Here is a 19,536-nt window from a genome sequence, read left to right on the forward strand (position 1 = left end):
AAAATATTATTTTGTATTACTTCTAGAAGTACACCGATTTTTGAATTTTATTCAAATCTGTTTGATTCTAAATTTGGTTTCTGATTCCTTGTGTGTATTATAATGCTTGACTTTTTTTCTTCAAGTATATTAAATGTGGTAATTTTATTGTCCATACCTAATAACTTCATTATTTGAAGATTTTGTGAGCCTGATTTGCTCTCTATTATTTCTGCTTGTTCTTGTTTATGAGTAGCTAGACTGTGTGTTTGACTGATAAATATTACTTTTGCTTGGGATTTTATCCATTGAAATTGTTTGAGGCCCAAACTGGAAGGTGGCTTACATGAGAGAGAAACTGTATTTGCTTTTGCATATTTTTGGCTTGAGATTTTCCTGGACTTCTCATTTCTTGTGAAATTGGGCTGCAAAACTGTGAAGGTCAGCTATGGTTCCAAATTTTTAATGACTATTATTTTCTCCCCTCTGGTAAGCACCAAGATCTAAGAGAGCTGATATTTCTTTATTCCCTAATTTATTTATTTATTCCCTGAGTTTATTTATAATTCACTTCTACACTAGCTGTATAGCTTTTTGAAGGCTGTATTGTAAAGAAATTGGCCTTGCACAAAAAGAGGTCTGTCCCTTGCCCTAGACTTTCTAGGGCAGGGCCCAGCTACACTTGATTTTAGGGGTGAGGCTGTGTTAGTGCAAGTTTGTGTGCCCGAAGCACAGTGAGGCAAAACACACTAAAACGTTGGAATTTGGAGCAGAGAAAGGTTTATTGCAGGGCCATGAAAGGAGACGGGTGTCTCATGCCCTAAAAAAAGCCCGAAGCTCCCCCAAGGATTTTGGCAAAGCATTTTTAAAAGCCAGGTGAGAGAGGGAGGTTGCAGGGTATGTGATCAGCTCATGCACAAGTCTCTGCTTTGCTGATGGAACAAAGTGGTGTCGCAGGGGTTAATGTTATCAGTCCTTAGGCTCCAGGAGCCCTGGGCCTGTGTGCTCATGCTCATCAAGTAGCTAACATCTTCCATTTGGTGGGGGGTTTTCACATATCTGTAAAACAACTCAGGAAACGTGCATCAAATACTGTTATCTAGGTACTTCAGAGAGGAGCTAAAGCCGAGGATATGGAAGAAAGGCCTGTCCTGGGAAGGCCCCCTATGGTTCTGCTCGGTTACAGCTGGACACAGCCAATTGTCCTAGGATGTGGGCTGGCCATGCTAGAAAGACCAACTATGTGACTTAAAGGCTGGGACTTTGATCATGTGGTATCAATCAGCCTGGAGTCTAAGGTCAACCACATGTCCAGTCAATCAGTCAATTAAGCCTATGCACTGGAACCCCAGTAAAAACTCTGAATACAGAAACTCAGTTGAGCTTCCTGGCTGGCAGTAGTCCATGTCTATTGTCACAATTGCTGCTGGCAGAAATAATGTGTTCTGACTCCATGAGGCAAGGACACAAGAAATTCCATGTTTAGAACCCTCCCAGATTTCTTCCTGTAAGCTTCTCCCTTTAGCCAGTTTTAATCTGCACTTTTCCCTGTAATAAACTCTGTGAGTATAATAACTTTCAGGGAGTTCTGTCAGTCCTTCTAATACATCATTGAACCTGAAGGTGAGTTTGGAACCCCAGGAAATTACAGTTGCTGTCAGAAGTAAGGGTGGTCTCCTGGAAGACTGTGCCCTCAAACTTTACATTTAGGATCCTCTGGATAAGAGTCTGGACTTAGATAGTAATTATCTCTTTAAGCACCCTACCTTGGCCATGTCCTGCTTTTAGATCCCTTTTACCTTCTCCTAGCAGGTCTTGTGTACCAGTGGCTTCCCCCATTTGACCAAATGTATGCAGATGACCAGCTGCTGCTGTGCTCTGCTTCTTTCTCATTCCTGTCTTCACTTCTTCCTTGCCTAAAAATGTATTACTTTCTTGCAAGCTCAACAACGCTTATTAAAAGTTTGTTTTGGTTTTGCTTTCTTTTGTTTTGTTTTGACCTTTCTCCCTAGTGGAAGAATTGGTCCAATTTTCTAGCCAACCATATTACTGGAAACAGATGCTTATTTTATTTAAAATATTAAGTTTGAAGAACTTTTGGATGAGCAGAAGTTAATGATCAGCAAAGGGCTGGAAATATGAAATAAGGAAATGTACAACTAGATCTGAAGAAAGAGTTTAAGAATGGATATATAAAATATAAGTGTTTTTTGCTAATGTATAGATGGTTCTGAAGTCATAGAAGATAGAAATACTCAGTGTGTAAAAAGAGTATTTAGAATTGAATCCTAAGAAGGAGGAGGAGAGAACAATATTTATGATGCGGACAATGAAAGTCAGAGGGTTTAGAGTAAGATAAGAAATGAACCATTGAAAGTAAACCAAGAAAAGAAAACTGATTCACAGAATTTGTAGAATTAACTCAAGTAGTAATCCGAAATGTCCTGTGGTTATGGTGATTTTCAATTCTATTTAACCAAATTATTTCTAAAGAAAGATTAAATTTATCCTCTATCCATATATAAAATAGATAAATATTTAGAATAATGGAATATTTGAATCATATTTCCACAAACATCTGAACCTAGTAGTAAACTATTGGGGTTAGTTAGCATTACAAAAGAATTAATCTATAATCATGAAAATGTAATCTATAAAATGTACAAAATAGCATCATAGAGATACTTAACAGTGCAGTGCTGAATTTAATAGGGCACGAGGTAAGAAAATGGTATTATTTCCAGACATCATCTTTGGGCTTGAAATTTAACTCTTTATTTGTGTAGGAAAATCTTAATAGAATTTATGGGATTAAATAAGGTATATTAAAATGTTTGATTAAAAACCCAAGCCAACCACATAAATCCAGTATACAATTTTATCCGGTAACAAAATGAAACAGGATAGCAAAACTTACAATTTTCGGGCTTCCCTGGTGGCACAGTGGTTGAGAGTCCGCCTGCCGATGCAGTGGACACGGTTCGTGCCCCGGTCCGGGAAGATCCCACATGCCGCGGAGCGGCTGGGCCTGTGAGCCATGGCCGCTGAGCCTGCACGTCTGGAGCCTGTGCTCCGTGACGGGAGAGGCCACAACAGTGAGAGGCCCGCATACCAAAAAAAAAAAAAAAAAAAAAACAACTTAGAATTTTCTTGAATTGCCATAGAATCTGATTCTACTGTACTGGGCTCTCGTTTCTCTAAAAGAGGTGGTTAAATCAGCTTTAAAACCCTTCAAGTAATATTGGCAAATCAGACTCTCAATTTAAAAGTTGTATACACAATGAGAACGTGCAATAGCAACAGCAAAACAGAGGAAGTGGAGAACTTAAGGCACAGGAATTGAGACATAAAAGCAACCATAGCTCCTGAGCAGACATAAAAACCAACCACGTCATAAGTGAAGGCATTCTAAACAATGTCCTCCTTTTTACAACAATTATACTGTATTTGATTAAGTTTAATTGAGATGCAGCCAAATTCACTTTTTGGCTTGATTTTACTATACTAAAAGAATTTTCAGTACTTTAGTGTGTATTTATTTACCTGTTACTTTGGGCTTTGGCACCATGTAAGACCTAAGTCATCGTGTATTTTGATGTTATTTTGTTTGGTTTTTGCTTCTTCTGGTAAAACCTTGGCTGCTTTGTATTCACAAAGACTTATGACAACAAAATGTTTAAGTCATTGTGCTGCATATTGGCCTCTATCTTATGCAAGATTTTTGTCTGTCCTCATGGCTTTCAGTTATGATGACTGTACAATTTGGACTTCATTTCTCATAATTGATTTGGGGATGAAATTAATTTTCATGAAACTTTTGACTCAAATATTGCCATCCTAAACTAGATGCATTTTAGTTATCACAATTTGTCCTCTACACACTTTTTGTGTTTTAAGTGAGGTACAGTCATTTTATTTTTCCTATCATAAATGGCTACAATATAAAATGCATTCTGCTTTGGAAAGAGTGATTGAAGCTATCTCCATACATAAAGCACTTTGGCTGAAATGTGCTGTATTCCTGAAACAGGCTTTTATTATTTATTGACTCACAATCCTATAATAATCTTTATGAACCACTTTTGATCTGTTTTTATAAATGTTGTGTTCTCATTTTGAAAAGATTTAGCAAGTTGGAAAAATTTCCATTTAGAAAATTAACATAGTGGTCCTTCAAAGAGGGTTTTGTTTGAATAACCAATGATGAAACCTGCTCTCTGTACTTAGGCAAGCATTTGTGAAAAAGTTATGGCATAGTTGTGAACATTGTCAAAGTCAGTGAAATAGCTAAGGTATTATATGCACTAAAGAGAATGAGCCGTGTTGAATTTGGAAGAGGAAAGTCAAGAGCATTAGCAATCTGAAATTTAACCTTTTGCTTTATTTAACATGTCAAAGTAAGGATGTCAAAAGTAGTTAAAGCAGTTTTTTTTTTTTTAAACACAAGGAAGAGTAGGTTAATTTTAAAATTCTGTTAATGCTAGCCAGGTACATGAAATTCAATAAATCTCTGCTGAATGTATTAGCCTGTAAATGTAATCTGTGTTGTCTTAACCCAGTCCTGTGGCTGGTAAATGAATTATCTCTTGATAAGAAAAGGCATAAAATAGTACTTTGTACATAGTAAGTAGCACTAAATATCTGTTTCACGATTTAACAAGTTTTAAAAAAATTCTCTGTCCCGCAGTGACCAATTCAGACCAAAAATTCTCTGTCCCGCAGTGACCAATTCCCGCAGTGACCATGAATCAATTCAGGGTTGATTCATGTCGAAAATATGCACCACCTAAATGTTGAGAGTTGTTTTACTCAGCAGGATTTTTTAGGACTTCGAGCCCAGGAGGCAAGCATCTCAGGTAACCCTGAGAGAACTCCTCCGAGGAGGAGGTGAGTTGTGGGGGCAGGATACATAGGACTCTTGTAACAAAGGGCAGGTAGTCTGAAAGTCAAAAGATTACTGTTAACTAAGGAAAACCATATATGTCAAGGTAAGGAATGTAGCGCTTTTCTGTGTATGGGAAGATGCAAGGGTCTGCGCTCACTGAAATCATTCCTTTGATATGCACCTTAGCTCTCTGGGGCCAGTATCCTGTTTTTCACACCCTGAGTTTTCTCAGGGCTCACTGTGGGGAGTGGCTGCAGTCTGATGGCTGCTAGATGGCAGGTACTCTTTCCTTCCTGCTCACCATCACCATCGGCTGTGGCTGCAGTCGCTGATGAACTGTGACATCATTTGTTTACTGATATGGCAGTCAATATTCAATTTATCACTTATGTCTTGAACTCCCTGGATCATGTATGTATGAGTCCTTGATGTTCCTCTTCTGACTTTCAATCTTTATCCAAGCTTGGAGTCCTAGTGACTGGAGAACATACCTTCTTGAAGAGGCTGGATATTTTAAGAAGAGTTCACACTCAGCAAATCAATTTTTTTCCTGCTATCCAGCTACTTTGTTCTTGTAAAGTTTTACATTTATTAATTTAAATGTCAACTTCTTTGAACCTCCTTCCCTGACTCCCTTATCTAAAGTAGCCATGACACCCCAGAACTTTATTATATATTTTTTTATTTCCTAGGGCTTAGTGTCATCTGACATTGTCATGTTCGTTTATTTGTTTACTTTTGTATTTTCTTTCCCTTCTATCTAGAATGTAAGTTTGCTTATCTTATTCACCATTAAATCTCCAGAAGTGTGTTGGCACATAGTAGGCACTAAATTTGTATTCATTAAATATAGGCGTGTGCCCTTAAAATGTGCAATCACTCTGAGGTAAAAGAAAGAACATTTCCCAAAAAAAAAAAAAAGAAAGAAAGAAAGCATCCATTGGTATCCTTTTCCTTCTGTATAATTTGTAACACTTCTAATGGAGTTTCTTACAATAAATGGAATGATACTTATTCATTTATGTGTACGGGTATTCTTTTTTTTAATTTTAAAATTTTATTTATTTTTAAATTTTATTTTATTTTATTATTTATTTCTGGCTGCATTAGGTCTTCGTTGCTGCGTGTGGGCTTTCTCTAGTTGCAGCGAGCGGGGGCTACTCTTTGTTGCAGTGAACGGGCTTCTCATTGCAGTGGCTTCTCTTGTTGCGGAGCATGGGCTCTAGGCACGCAGGCTCAGTAGTTGTGGCATACAGGCTCAGTAGTTGTGGCTCATGGGCTTAGTTGCTCCACAGCATGTGCGATCTTCCCGGACCAGGGTTCGAACCCGTCTCCCCTGCATTGGCAGGTGGATTCTTAACCACTGCTACACCAGGGAAGTCCCTGTATATAGGTATTCTTTATCTTAATTTTAGCAATTTGCTGTAGGGAGATATGACTTTTGGACTGCATTTAAACAGTGTCTTTGAGGAATATCTAAGATTCCACCAGTTAGAGACAAGTTGGTAACTTCCTCTTCCTGAGTAGATAGATAGCATGCTGTTTGAATATGAAAAATATTGGGAGATGGAAGAAAATTGGTTTATTAATGTGGCAGTAGCAAGGAGTTTAGAAAAGGAGGAAATTATTTTGATGACTATAAATTGCAGTTTAGCAAACTGGAAGCAGACTACTCAATATAATGTAAAGCTAAATAAGTAAGACAATATAATTGGACATTTAATAAGCATTTGTTAGAATGAACAGAAACTGAAGCACTTTTTTAAAAATAACAACTTTATATTATTCCATGTCCAGGAAGATTTACCAACATGAATTATCACCAAGATCCATTTATTGATTTAATTCTCCCAAGTAAAATTTAATTCATATAAATTTCTAGGTAGTTTGTAAGTAAATATCTAGTAGACTTTTACTGCTTCAGAAAAATATTAAGAAATGGTTGATTCTGAGTTAAATTATGCTTGTGTTTGATAGGCAAATATTCAAAATGTTATTACCTTTGCTAATAATAACAAATAGGGTTAGAGAAAACAAACTGATTAGACAAGAGTTTACTGACATTAAAAAAATCATTAAAATTATTATATGGTAATTATAAACGTTTGTTCTGTGTTTACTATGGCACATGAGATAAACTGCCTAAGATGGTTTTGGATTTGTTATGTAGGGTGAGTGAGATTAATATGTTTTAAAATGACAAGTCATATGTCATAAAAATCCTCTTGAGTTTAACAAATAGATTTTTTCTTGTTAATAAACTCAAGTAATTGTATTTAAAAGGTTAATGGGGGAAATAATCTCACTCCAGGGAGAGAACTGTTAGACTCTTAGAAACCTTTCCTTGGAGTGATAGTGAGTGACCTTTTACTGAAGGTTCTACCAAGATTATTAAAAATGGGCCAATTATGGAAAACGATTATCTTTTGAATTAACCACTGATTATCAACTACTTACTTACAGAGAATATCAGTTTCAGGAAAATAAATAGATAGTAATTTGTTTCAGTGTCTCCTACATTTTTAGAAATGGCCAGAGGCTGTTAACCTCTGCAGTGTAGAATGTCTTATATATTCTACTAATTCCTCAAGAGATTGGACTCATTTGGAAATAAGGTCACTTTTGAAATGTCATCTCTGAACAAGTAGCTTATGGTGAACTCTTACAATTATGATTACTGAATTTTTTGCCATTTTAGTCATATGGAAAAAATAAAATTGAAACAGTAAAAATCAAAGTATTATTGACGATACACATGGGAACAGCATAAAGTAGTATAACAACAGTTAGAGTAGTAAGCAATAGTTACACAAGTAGTAAAGCAGTATAATATTAGTTCTGACATGTTTAGTGCCTCCTAGTGGCCAGGTTCCTTCATACATAATCTCTTGTTCTTACAATAGCCTTGCAAGATAAGTAAGATTATCCTGATTATTAGAGTAAGAATTCTAAACTCAAAGAGATTTAATAATTTTTTTTGTCCCACACTTAGTATGTGGCAGAGCTAGAATTCTGACTGAGGTTTCTCTCGACTCTAAATATTGTGTTTTTAAAGATTAAAATGTTTAATGACTATTTGCAAAATGTCAATATATGCCTCCTAGAATATTTATAATAATTAGATAGGACAGATACATAAAATGTACTGAGCACAGTGTCTTCCCATAGACAGTGTTGAATAAATATTATTTACCTTCATTATTACTACAATAATGATAATTTTTGATATTTTATTTTGAAGCATTCACCTCCTCAGTTTTCAAATCTATCTGTTAGGAAAATAAGCTTTATGCAACTGTTTTTGCAAAGTAGTTGTGAATATTTGAGGGATTTTAAAAATATTTATTTATTTTCTTTATTTTTTTGGCTGCATTGGGTCTTAGTTGCAGCATGCGGGATCTGTGTTGAGGCACGCGGGATACTTTGTTGCAGTGCTCGGGCTTCTCTCTAGTTGTGGCGTGTGGGCCCTCTCTCTCCAGTTGTGGCACGCGGGCTCCAGAGCACATGGGCTCTGCAGTCTGCAACACACAGGCTCCTCCATTGAGGTGAGCAAGCTCAATAGTTGTGGTGTGTGGGCTTAGTTGATACAGGGCATGTGGGATCTTAGTTCCCTGACCAGGGATCAAACCCACGTCCCCTGCATTGGAAGGCAGATTCCTTACCACTGGACCACCAGGGAAGTCCCAATTTGAGGGTTTTGAGGGCCAAAAAAAGTTGTGCCATTTTACAGTTCTTCCTCCATTCATGTAGTCCATTTTTCTCCAGTCCTGCTTCTACTATTTGCCAATCAATGCATCAACTCATTTTGACTTACATTTGGGTCACTAGTATTTGGCAATTGAAAATAACAGACAAGGAAAAATTAACAGTGAGGTATTAATTTCAAAAGAAATGGAAATATATTGCATTGTTATTATATGTAATTAATCATAACATTTTGTTAATATTTCTTTTGAGTATGGTTTGATAAAGACACTTTTGGCTATCCTGAATCATTAATGACAAATTTTAATTTTGTGTTTGATTGTAATGTACAATAATGCTAAAGGAGGGAATAAGGATGTACTTAATATTTCATAACTTACTGGGTGAATTTAAGAATATCAGTTAAGCATAAAGGGAATTGTAAATTAGATCTCATAGGATCCTAACTCTTAAATGTATCATTTCTGGAATAGCTCAGGTTTTGTATAATCTATATAATCTTTTATAACTATCTAACTATGTATAAAACTATATCACTACAAACTGTATAATCTTTTAGTCTTTCATTTCCAATAGCCATTTATTTTTCTCTTTAAATACTGTAGGCAGTTACCGGCCTACTTATTTCATTTACTTATTTATTTACTTACCTATTTATTTTGGTATTTAAAACTTACTGTTTTGCTACTGTTGCTCATTTATCAAGCAACATTGTGTGTGTGTGTGTGTGCATATGCAAAATAATGCACCCATGTAATTATTTCCCAGGACCAAAGCTGTCATTTGAAAAGATATAAATGTCCCATTGCTACTAATTTCCATCTAATCCCTTCCTTTGCCAATTTTTGCTCTATATATCTTGGGAAATTGTTATTTTTAGATTTTAATAACATTGATTCTGTTGTTTCTGCTGGATTTGAGGGAGATAATGGTGAAGTGTTTTAATCTCTCTAGATTTCCACATGAAACACATAAAGCAACCAGGATTATAAATCTAAAATCCTAGGAAAAATATGGGCAAGAAAACTAAATGACCTCAAAATCTAAGCAAGTGGGAATAAGGCACCAGCATCTACAAGATCCATGTGGTACCAATGTAGAAGTGGAGGTCCTGAGAACAGAAGAACTCCAAAATTGTCATCAGGAATTTGGTGACGTGAGAACAGATTATTCTGAGAATAGCAGGAAAACTGGTTAAGGGATTTGTAGATTCCAGTTTTCAGGTGGCCTCAAGAGGATTATCAGAAAGTCTAAAACTTCTGGAAGTAGTTTAAGGCATTGAGCTCTTGAACACACCAAAGCTCTGTTCTAGTACAAAGTCCCATATGATGAAAAAGTGTTGGGAGTAGGAAACACATTCGGGAGAACAGGGATAAGAGAAGCAAAGAAAGAGACTATATAAAGTAAAAGTGAGAGAAGGAAAGTTAAGACACAGAAGTCAGCAAGTACCAAGGCATATATTTATTCCTTCAGTAAAGATAATGGACTCATAGAGCCTTAAAACTAGAAAATTATTCTAGTCTGCCTCTCCCTCCTACAAATACAGAAAATTTCACTTTACTATAAAGAAAAAGAGGAATGGGAAAGTATCTTGGTCAAATTTCATACAAATATACAGATTATTTTAAGAGCAAAAGAAAAAAGAATAACATCTTGCAGAAAAAGTATAGACTAATATTTCAAAAATGAACTAAAGATATTAAGAAAAGAGTAAAAGCTATGAAAAAGCAGTACAAATCAGAAATTTTAAAGTCATAAGTTAGATTATTAGAAAAACAAAATTTTGAAAGAAAGGTGAAAGTCAAGTAAGAAGTAAAATTAACAGAAAAAGCATTTCAAAAATTAGAAAATAACTGTGAGTCACAGGAATATAGAAAAAATCTAAATAAAATCTTGAGAAAATTGAAGAAAGAATAAACATTTTAAAATTCAAAAAGAAAGAATGAGATAAAGAAGATATGACAGAAAGTTAAATATGTAAGATTTATGCAAAGAAGGTACAACGTATGAATAGTAGAATTCCCTGTGGAAGAAAAATAAAGTAATGGAACAGAGTAAGTATTAAAAACTATAATTCAAGAATATGTTTGATATTAAAAGAGAATTTAAACTACATATGAAGTGGTGTACATATCTACATATCTGGGAAAATCAAGCTGGAGTTTCCAACATTGAGATATATCCTCTTAAAAGTACTGGACTTGGGGGAAAAAAAAAAGAAAGGAAGAAAATCTTTTGGCCATCTAGACAAGAAGACTAATTGCAAAGTTAAAAATCAGACCATCATCAACCCCTTTGAAAGGAACACCTTTTATTTGTTAGACAAAAATAGAATATAGTAAGAAATTTAAGAAAAGAAAATATTAGTCAAAGATTGTAAATTCAACCCAATAAACTTCAAATATAAAGCCCACAGACAATCTTCTATGGACGTTCAGTAATTTAGCAAATATTGTTCCTGAGGCATCTATTAGATAATGAATTCAGACAATCTAAATGATTGAAAAGCCATCAACATAAGGGCCAGTGCTGATACTGAATATATTTACCTGTAGATCTCTGATTAAATGATGGATTACAAGAAAATAAGTATTGTATATAGTGGCTATACATTCTAACAGTGTATGTTGTGCAATTATTAAACATTGAGACAGAATAAGGAAATTATATGAAAAGTAGAATGCTTATTGATTGTCTTTCAGATATTAATTTGGAGTAATATGATATCACTTTGAATCAGATCATGAGAAGAGGGAGGCTAAGGAAGTAAAACCGGATGGTTCAGGAGTTCATAAATGTTGATACTGGATAATGGATAAATGGAGTTTCACTATACTATTATTCCTACATTTGTATATGTTTGATGCTTTCCATAGGAACATTTAAAAAAAGATAATCCCTGAGAAGAGTTTAGTTAATTTATTACAGGAATTTCCATTCTTTAGGGAGGAGCAATTACTGATCCATTTATGCTTCAGTGAGTAGACCTGGTTGGTGTCTTAGACGGTGTTTCTTTTTCTGTCAGCCAAGTTACATTGCCCCTTTAGTTTTCACTGTTAATTCATACATATCAGCATGAAGAGATTTTAGATGGCTGTCATTAAAATCCCTTGTTACTATCACCTCTGCTAAATCCCCACCCATACACATACACTTATAAGTTAATTTAACAATTGACAATTAGCTTATTGGTTTAGTTAGGGCATCTATATATTTTTAGAAACAGTTTTAATAGTGTAAAATGACTCCTGGTAGACTGTTAGACTCTGATGTATTGTTTTCAGGCTCTTGGAATTACTGTGCAGTGTACCTTTCACTTCTGCCACTGAAAACATGATTTTTAGTTTTATTATGGTTCTGGTCTAGAATGTGATGATCCCAGTTGTACAGTTACTAAATCAGTCTTCTGTCAATTCAGAAATCTGGGAAATTGAAACCATTTTGCCTTTACTTTTAAACATTGCTTCATTTCTTTTTCATTTTGAAACTGTTCTGTTGTGTATCACTGTCTAATAGATGACCAGGTGGTGCTATTCAAAAGCTTCAATTTGTCCTCAAATCAAACTTCAGTGAAAGGAACTTCAGGAAAATTCACACTACTAAAGGTTATGCTTTAAAAAGTTGCTGTTGTTTACATTTACTTTAAGATATTTATAAATTCTCTTTATCATTTTAAAAGGAATTAGGGGAATTCCTCTTCACTGAATGCATTTTTTTCTGTAAATTGAAGCTAATTGTTAGTCAAGTTATCTTTGGATATTCATGCTATGTGATTTGTAGGTTGAAATATTCATCATTATAGAATTTGGCTGTTTTAATATATCTGCACGAAGTTGAGAAAATACACAGAAAATTAGATATAAGAAAGCTGACACCCATGTCATCCACCCTAATTACACTGGTACATCTACCCCAGCTCACATCTATGGCCTTATATTCCCTTCAAGACTGGGTGACAGAAGAGGAAAAATGCTGAATTTTGTTCATGGGGCTCAAATGGGCAAGAAAATAAGAGTCCACTTCCTTGCTTCAATTCATTACAGGACAAAAAAATTTTCTGAGGGCTGGCTTCAGAATTACCATGGGCTCTGCTGAGGCCTCTTTTGTAACTAGCACAGTTCAACTTCTTTTTCTGCTTACTTATCCTTCCCTCACTTCCTTGTGGGTGTAGTTTTCTGGAAGTATTCTCCAATAAAAAATTTCCATACAAATCTTCTGCTTGGAGTCTTTCCTGGGAACCAGACCTACTACATTATGTATTAATTATAAATTAATTTTGATATATTAGTTTAAAACAGCTTAATGTTATTACTCAATTACTAGTCTTAATTTTACGCAAGGGACTTCATAGTATATAAGAAGATATTATGACATTATTTCCCAATTTGTCAAACATTGACCATTGAGTGTTTTCATGGTATATTATGGTAATATTTCATGGTAATATATATTTAAGTTTCTCTTACCAAATTAGTTTCACATCCTCAATAATTCAGTGAAGAAATTGTAGGGACATTGCAGCAGGTGTTTGTGTAAACTCCAGAGGACAGTATATTTTTTCATCAGAAGATCACCAGAAGACACTGAATATAATTGCAAAGAACCAAATGGCCATAAATTAGCTGTAAAAATAACATGGTGTGAAAAAATTGCTTTATCTGCGGTGGGTCCCCCAGATGTCAAAGAAAATTTGTTTTATATGCCGCTGCATTGACTGCAATTATCCAATATCCAAGCCTTAATATACTTGACTTTTGACTTTAAAAAAATGATTATATTCCCTTCTGTTATCACTGATTCATTCAACAACACTCATGACATGGTGAAATATTCTTCATGATTTAAGGCATTAAGTAGCATATTAGTCTCCAAAATGTAAGTCTTTCTTTAAAATACACTAGACATTGTAACTCAGAGTGTACTCTGTGCATCAACATTTTCAACATCACCTAGTAGCTTGCAGAAATGCAGAATCCTGTCATCCCCAGGCATTAGACAATGGAGTCTGAATTTTAGCAAGTCTTCCCCAGATGAGTATACACATATTAAAATTTGATGAGCATTGTACTAGAGAATAATTATTCTAGAGTTCTATCAATAAATTTTAAAATTTCATTTCAGTGAAATTAGAGATTTCATGATGAGACTCCAGGCTGATCCCAATCTAGGTCATCTGGAAATGCTACTTATTTCTTGAAAAACTTAGTGAAAACAATACTTCACCTGGGAGGTCTTCACTTTTCCCTAAACAAAAGCAAGAGCTTTTCTCCTTTCTTTTGTGCTGCCCAGTGTACTTCTGAAGACCCTGTATTTTCCTTATCATAAAACACACCACAAGAAATTGTTGTCTATCTTTCCTGTGTAGTGGACACCTATTGAATAGTAGTCCTATCACCCTTGTCTGGTAATTTCTTTGCATTCCCATCTGCATGTTTGTAGCAGTCACCGCAATTTATGCCCCTTTCTCTGGCCGTAGAGGATTGGTCCCATGGTAAGCATCTCACTCAGATTGTAGGGTTTCTTCTTTGGAAATTTTGGAACTTACAGAGAGTTCAGATACCTAGACTATCACATATAACCTGGGGAACTGTTTATGGTATCCATTTTCTGCTATGAGATCCTGGAAGCATAAGTCAGTTTGCAATAGAAGTTTGCAAATGCAATAGATACTCACAAAGAAAAGCAGGATTGAAGAAAATAGAGAAGGATTTTTGGTTTCATAATACTAATCTAGACCTTGGTTCCATTCTTAAGTTGCTGCATCCTTGTCCTAGAGCCTATGGAGAATCCCACTTTGTTGACAAAGTTCTCTTTTTTTCTCCTGAGCTAGTTCAAATTGATCTAATATTTGCAACCAAAACAATATTAATATACTCTAAAACACTGTAGACTTTGTGAAGGCAGAATTCTTTTATGTCTTGCTTGGTGCTCTAATCACAACAGCTAAAACAGTTTCTGGTGCAAATTAGCTCTCAAAAAGTGCCTATTAACTACCTGTTTAATGAATAGATAATATCCCATATCTGTACTGTTTACCTTTAATGGTTTTATGTGTCTATAAAAGTGTGATTTATTTTAATTCTTCCAATTAAGTTTTATACTCTGGAATAACCCTCGATATCATACCTTGTTTTATATCTCTAACACTTCTGTTGCAGCGCACATTTGTTGATTGGGCCAGTCCAACACCCTTTTTCTGCTTTGGTTAATAGGCCCCTATTTCCCGTGGGAAATTCATTTCGTCGGATTTGCGTTGTAATGCCCTTGCTCTCTCCCTGTCAGCCAGTATTGGACACATTACCCAAGTCTTGGATAACTGGAGTATCCATTTCCACATTGGACATAGCAACAAGTTCAGGAATGAGTGCAGGTCTCTGGTTGAGCCCATCAAGTCCTCCCTGATAATTTTTCTGTAGGAACTAAGGGGAAAGATTTTTTTTTCAGAGTATACAAGTTAAGGGCTGACACATAGATACTCTTGGTCTAAAATTTGGAGTGATAGAATGCTATGATATTACTAATGGCCCTGGTTCCCAGTGTGACTGAGACCAGTGTCACAGTTAATTGTGCCAATTAGTTCCTCTTGGGCCTTCGGGTAGTTTGCATACAAATTTGTTATCTGAAAGAGTTCTGAAAAATACATGTCTACTACACACACACACGCACACACATGCTATTCCATTGCTAGTTCAAAGCATATGACAGAATTTCTCAGAGAAAAGACATAATCTTTTATTAATAAAACTGCTTGGGAAGAGACTTGGTTGTGGAAATATAGTTTTTAGGGCATGATTAGGTTGGTATAAAAATGACAGGAAGATAACTTAATTGTTTTGAAATTAAGAATTTATTATTTGGGGGAGCATACCTACAGAGGCAGTGATAAGAATGCAATGGTGCGAAGGGAAATGAGAGAAGATGAGAGCAGGAAAAGAGAGATAGACCCAGCAAGATGGCAAAAGCCTGTGAACCTGAGAGAGGAAATCTTCAGTGAGAAATTCCCAGGGCAGCTATGACTCAGGGATTTTAAGAACAAGAATAGCTAAATTTAAATTTTATATTGTATACTGGAAGAAGTTGCACTGTAAATTTTTATTATTTCTCCCAACCATCAAAGTGTGACTTCTAGGCAAAGAGCAGGTAAAAATATATTGGAAACAATACAGATTTTCAGTAATGTGATTTGTTTAAAAACAATATTTCAAAAATAATAATTTGCCTGTATGCAAAAAAGTAACCAGTTAGAAAATATAATGGAAAAGAAAAACATTAGATAGGGGCACAAGAATTAAATACCAAGGAATACACTTTACAAGAAACTTTCAGAAACTATATGGATAAAACTTTAAAACTCTGTCAAGGAACAACAAAAGAAAAGGCTTGAATAAATAGATTAAAATGCCTTTTTAATAGAGGTAATAGTCAAAATGACAATTCTTTTGACTTAAACTATGAAAACAACATTTAGAAATTTATGAAGTGACTGATAGCTCACCAAGAAGAGCACACATGCAGAAACTGCAATGGCTGGGGCCAAAATCTAGCATGTTAAAGATGAGGCGACTAAAATAGTATATACATGTCAATGGAAGAGTGTAGGACCAAAAAACTAGTGTTAAGTATACTATTGATACATTGGGAAATATATCCTCATATGTATGAGAATTTGGTACGTGATAAAGGTGACATTTCAAGTTAGTGGTAAAAAATGGACTCTTTTAAAAATGTTTGGGGATAACTAGCAAGCCTTTCTGAAGAAGGCTTTGAAGATGCAAAGAGGAAAGAAAGAAGGAAGAAAGAATGGCAACCCCAGAAAATATATAATCTGTCACAAGAAACTAAAAACTAGATATTATATAGAACCAAAGCCACAAGCAAATAAACCAAAAAAGAGAATTGAGGATATTTGCAAACATATGATGACAAAAAGTTAACTTCCATCATAAAGTACAATTACAAATAAAATAATACAACTGTTAGAAAAATGGGTAAAGAATAAGAATAAGTAAGTCACAGAAAAAGAAACAGAAATATCTAGTAAACATTTGAAAATATGTGGCCATAGGAATGCATGAATTGTACCACATTTAGAAGCTCTATTAATGTAACTTTATAAAAGGTTAAAGAGAAGGACACCACTGTCATCTCAACAGATCAAGTAGTAAAGTGTTTTACAAAATTTACCTCTCATTTCTGATGAAGATATTTCATAAATAAAACATAGGAAGGAATGAAATGTGATTAGTGATTGTATCTAAAACTTTCAGTAGGCAAATAAATTGTTGTGAAACATTAAAATTATTTCCAATAAATTCAGGGCCATTTAGAAGTTTACCACAAGGTGGCAGGGTACAAAATTAATATATAAAACTGAAACTCTCCTAAAAAACAACAATAACTAATTCTAAAATGCAAACAAAGTATATAAATTCCTTTAAAATGGCAATAAAATCTATAAAATATGTATACACTGAATCAGAAATGGACAAACCATGTATTAAGAAAATTATAAAAGAGGTACTAAAGACATTAAAGGAAAAACTAGAAAAATCTTCTATTCACGGCAATGAATAGTTGCTATGAATGAATATGGTAAAAATATCAGTTCTTCAATCAGTCTATAGATTTACTATCGATACAATTTCAATTAAAATTGTCCTAGAAAATTTTCATGGAACTTGGCAAACTTATTCTAAAATTCATGTCAGTTTAGCGAGATCAGCTAAGTTAACAAAGAAAGATAGAAACTTGTTCTATCAAATACCAAAGATTCTTTTAAATCCGGGAAGTTTAAAAGTGAGATCTGGGGGGCTTCCCTGGTCACGCAGTGGTTGAGAATCTACCTGCCAGTGCAGGGCACATGGGTTTGAGCCCTGGTCTGGGAAGATCCCACATGCCGCGGAGCAACTAAGCCCGTGCGCCACAGCTACTGAGCCTGCGCTTCTGGAGCCTGTGCTTCGCAGCAAGAGAGGCTGCGACAGTGAGAGACCCGTGCACCGCGATGAAGAGTGGCCCCCGCTCGCCGCAACTTGAGAAAGCTCTCGCACAGAAACGAAGACCCAACACAGCCCTAAATAAATAAATTAATTAATTAATTAAAAAAAGAAAGAAAAGTGAGATTTGAATGCCTCCAATATTAAAATTAGATCTGTGTCTCACGTCTTTTAGAACAATGATTTCCATGTATATTAAACATGTAAAAGGAAAAAAATATTTCAAATATTGGCAGATTATAAAAGAAAATATTTATGATTTTAAGACAGGGATGACCATCTTAAGTTCCAAAATGAGCAAGAGACATGAAATAAAATATTTTTAAATTGACATTTGAAAGTAAATTTCTGTAAGATAAATGACATAATAAACAAATTTAAGGAAAAAAAAAGAAAAAAGGGAAACTGAACAACAAAAATACAAGCTACAGACTGGAAATTTTATTTGTAACACACATAGCAAACAAAGGAATGAGAGCAGAATGTGCAAAGTTTCCTATAGATTAATTTTTAGAAAAGCCATAGTATTGAAATTGACATATGGCAAAGGATACAGAGAAAACCACAGAAGAGGAAATTCCAGTGGCCATTAAAAAATGTAAATGTCAATCTCTCTAATAGAGAAAGACAGCGATAATAACAAAACACTAAGTTTTATAAAAACTAGTGTATGTGAAGATGTGGTGAAGTTGGAACCTTCTATACTCCTTTGAGTATGCAAATTTTAAAAGCCACTTTGAAGAAAAATGTGGCAGTGTGTATATATATATATATATATTTTTTTTTTTTTTTTTGCCAAAGGAAAATGAAAAACAGACTAGATTTCCATTAATGTGAGAAGAACAATTGTGGAAGTTAATTCATTCAAGGCAATTATGGAAAGCTTCTTTACTATACAGTCAAATTGCCAAAAGTCAATGCACAGAATAATCAATTTGCCAAAGTTAAAATTCTTTAATTTTAAAATTTACAACAATATGTATGATTTGGGACTTTTCAAACAATTGGATAGTTAACAATTTTTTTTTTTCTTGGCAGCATTTTAAGAAATGTCCAATTGTGCTTCATCAACTTGCAGCTGCAGCAGTGAGAGAAGATGCTGCCAGGGACCAAAAAACAGTCAGTAAACAAAACAGAAGCCCAGAATGATGACACCAGTGATCTGGTGAGTATGGGGCAGAGATAAGAGGAGTTTGAAGGGCACATTTTCAGAATATTATTCCCAGCTTCTGAAAAAATGAAATATTTTTAGATTCTAAATGTATCAACTTAAATTTTGCAGAAATCTATAAAAGCTGATAACGCTTACCGCTTCACATTGTTGTAAGGGTTCTATAAATAGTTAAAATTTAGAAAGTACATATTACAATTTTTTATTTGACATATTGATCATTTGGTGAAATGGTTCTCAATGAATTGGCTTTTGGTGAATTGGTTAAATAAAGTGTGCTATATTCATATAGAATAATGCAATATGGTTAAAAGAACGAAGTAGATCACATCATGTGATATGATGTTATTTATTAAGTAAAAGCCACATTGAACAAAATGATACGTTTCTTCAGATATGAAGAATTAGGATGTATTTTCAAATAATAATAATAATCAGGCTGTCCCTGGCAGAGGGGAGAGATTTTAGCCCCAGGTCTTAAAAGTAAAACTTGTTAACTTATTACTCAGATAATTAAAGATGAATTAATTTTTTATTTATATACAATAAGAAATTTAATTTATACTTTCCCTTCTTTGGGGATTTTGGCTAAGGCCCCCATGTTGAGCACAATGACTGATAAGGTTCCAAATATCCTACAGCAGGATGTTAGAAAACAGGGGTTAAAAATACATAGCATAACAAGGCTTGTGGCCTTTGGCCCATACCCAATACAGGCTATACAGAGTTGAAAAAAATCAAGAAGGATTTAACAGGGCAATGTCTATCAATAAATTTTTTTGGTCCAAAACGGGAGTGCTGTG

This window comes from Phocoena phocoena, chromosome 9 (genome assembly GCF_963924675.1).
Source record: "Phocoena phocoena chromosome 9, mPhoPho1.1, whole genome shotgun sequence".
Classification (NCBI taxonomy): domain Eukaryota; kingdom Metazoa; phylum Chordata; class Mammalia; order Artiodactyla; family Phocoenidae; genus Phocoena; species Phocoena phocoena.